Here is a 3354-nt window from a genome sequence, read left to right as displayed (position 1 = left end):
CTATATATTGGTCATATGCCAATGAATCCATCATTTAACGTGTAGCAGCTGAATATTATGTGAAAGGGTAAGCCTTTGAAAATCTTTCGGAAGTTCATTTAAGGTTTCTTCTTTCCTCCATACTCCGTCCTGGAACTTTGCTCTGGATACTTCTGGAGTGTCACTCCAAAGCTATTGGATAATGAGCCATCAATGCTTGATCAGTGTTATGGCTCTCAGCTGGAAGGTTACTTAATGTGTTTAAAATTGATCCTTTTAAATAGGTAGCAAGATAAACAGCTTGTGTGTCACTATTTGACCCATTTTCTCTGGAAATATAATTCGGAATTGAGCCCGATATGCTTTGAGCTCCCGTAACAATTAATTCATAGTGTTGTGAGTTATATTTATGTAATTTTTTGTAAGGAGTAATAGGCGAATACATTATGAAAATCAATTAAGTAATGGCTATTTAGTCTTTTGCCAGAAAAGTTGTGTGGTGTTAGAAGTAAGGTTATCGCATCTGTTCTGCTATTCATTTACAAGACCGACTAGCCGTAGAATTCCACTAGAATGCTCTCAAATGGCTCAGCAGTAAGTCTGAAGGCTTATAACGCTCAAAACCGGGTTTTAATACTCGTAGTGGGCACTGCACAGATAGCTTTACATTTAGGCTTATCGACAAGCAATGATCCACAAGTAAATTTCTAAGTAAGTTATGTTTAAATTTATTTCGTATATGGCTTACCTGATTAAATTCTGTAATACTGATATTTGTCTTATTAAAAATCGATTCATCTTGTTTTTCGTTAATTTTTGTATTGAGGTGGTTAGATATTCAGTTAAATTTGGATTAAGAAGAGTTTCATTTAGTAATTTCAGGTCTGTTCTGTTTTCTTTATTTCTTCTTCTTGTTTTTTATTGTGAAATCCTCTTGAATATTACAATGGGGTTCTTTCATTGTTTCGATTATCTAGTTTCACATTCTTTGTCTCAGTATTGATAAACTAGTGATTCAGGTAGGCTGTCAACGTTTCTTGTTTATTGAACATTTTGAGTGTTTCGTTTTTTGTAGGATGAAGATTATGGATATTAAACACAATATTATTATCTTTTCGTTTGGATTGTGTGATCTTTACTTTCTGTGTTTTTGTCGCATGCTTGTACGTAGAGTAGTTTTGGGAATTTATTTTGACATACTAGGAAGTTGAGAAATGACTACAATTGCTATTCGCCCCTTACGACTAAGTGGCATCGGAATATCTCAAATGTCACATAACCATATTCATTGAACGACCAAACTTGTATTTCTATTGGATGTTATGCGTCGACTGGAAGTCGTTCGACGGAAGAATAAGCGCTATTGGTTAAAACGTGTCACCAGTTTATGAAATTGACAGCGTTGTATGTTCCAGCTGGCCGGGTAAATGCAACTAGTCTGAGGTGTAGACGTACAACATTGTGATAAAAGTGTCTTTGTCTTATTAGTTAAGTCTTATCTACATTGTGTTTAACGACAGCGTAGTTAGTTTGAACACAAGACAGTTTGTTGTCATAACATAACAAAGATTTGTAACAAATTTATCCATCAAAAATGTGTAAGCTGAAGAAGTTTTGACAAAGAGCCTTGGCGTTAGATTACTACTGAGTACCACTAGTAACAGTGCTATCCTGCCATTCTGCTCTTAGTGTTAGAACTTAAATTAGATCTCAACGTAACGTTTATAATTTTGTATTGAAATTTATATTTGTAACCATCTCCAGACTTCATTATTTGTCGGTAAGATTATATACATATATATTTTTATTACTATTTCATATAACCTATGGTTTGTATAATACTAATGGAACTTGGAAGCTAGTTTTAGCTTATAGTTATAACCCTCATATAGTTTTCTTTTTTATTTAAATGGTTTACTTCAAAATACTACTACTAATAATGTAAGTTAATTATTATCTTATAAGTATCTGTTAATAGTTGCTTACCTCAGCATCATTTGACACGAAACTGTGAAACCATACCAATACTACTAGTACTAAGTACTATTATTAATATTACTAGTACTACTACTAGTACTTAATACTAGTAATTTACTTATTAAGGTGTAGCATTTAGTATGATTTACTAACAGTAATACTAGTACTGTAGCGGGTTAGACCTACTCTGCAACTTATTTTGCAGAACTTGGTTGTTATTTAGACCCTATGTTAATTTGTTATGGAGAATTGATCTGTTTTTGCAGAATACACCTCTACTTTCATTCATTATGCAGAATTAAACTGTAATAGTATTATTAACTTGTTATTGAGAATTAACAACTTGTTTTTAAATATATTTTAGTATATATTTATGTTAGAGAGTGATTTGATCAGCTAAATTAACACAAATGTGTGTCAGTTAATTGGGTATTATCAATTAGAAGTGACATCAACATTTGGACAAGATTTATTTAGACTTGGAACTGTTCCTGATCAGTAAAAACAGAATATAGAAAATTATTGAAGAAAAACTCTGAAATGCATGCTTGATAATTATCTAGGAGAATAAGTCTCCTTAAAATTAAGTTAATTACACCCACAGATTATTGTTCAGCTATAAAATTATTGCCTGCCAATTTATGATTTTTACTTTTCTGGCAAGTGAGAAATTAGGTATATTATTGCATTGGGAATGGGGTTGAATTTTTGTGTAAAAGTGTATGACCTGTTCTCTATTAAAACTTTGAGTTAAATACAAATACATCAACAAATTTGAGATTTTGTTTAGTAAATAATTGTTTTCTTGAAAATAATTGAAGTTTGTAAAAGTCTGATTTAAGTGCAGAGTTTGAAAAAATTTTTGTTTTGCAAAAAAATAAGAAAAATAAGTTATTTAACTACAGGGACCTGTCCGCAAAAAGAAGTTGTGTTGCAGTTTAAATACTTTTTTTTTAAAAACCTAAAACTGTGTAAATACTATATTTTAACCATAACTTGGGCCTGTAATTTCTCCTTTTCAGAAAGCTAACCTTGGTCATGATATATTGTTACGTCTCTGTTCGTTTGTTAATTTTCCATAAAAATTCTTTCCGAAGAAACTTTAGCGATACAAGTCCTTTCTTAAATAAAACTAGTTTATTCTTTCTCAATACAACTTTGTAATACACTTAATTTCCACAGTTACGCTATAACTTAAACAAATGCTATAATTCACAACGAACGATTCACGCGCTTCACTCAGTTGTCCGTCTCTATCTCTGTCTGCAATTCAATTCCATTGTTGCCGTCACTTCTTGGTGGTCTTATATACAAGAATACCGCACATCTAGTAAACACTCGAGGTTTCACGAACGGACATCAATTTTCTAGAAGCTCATGATGTATTACTAGCATCAC

General features: G+C 31.8%; 1 protein-coding gene across 1 annotated transcript in view; it reads left to right on the top strand.

Moving 5' to 3' along the window:
- Positions 1-1399: 1399 nt before the first annotated feature.
- LOC106463382 (insulin-induced gene 2 protein-like) overlaps positions 1400-3354 on the top strand; it is a 20491-nt gene continuing 18536 nt past the window's right edge. Inside the window, exon 1 of the mRNA XM_013923406.2 lies at positions 1400-1759. The gene's annotated coding sequence lies outside the window, so the exon portion shown is untranslated. The remainder of the gene's footprint in view (positions 1760-3354) is intronic.

Source organism: Limulus polyphemus, unplaced genomic scaffold (assembly GCF_000517525.1).
Source record: "Limulus polyphemus unplaced genomic scaffold, Limulus_polyphemus-2.1.2 Scaffold1390, whole genome shotgun sequence".
Classification (NCBI taxonomy): Eukaryota; Metazoa; Arthropoda; class Merostomata; order Xiphosura; family Limulidae; genus Limulus; species Limulus polyphemus.
Note: the sequence above shows the minus strand (reverse complement) of the source record. Positions and strands in the feature narration are given on the sequence as shown.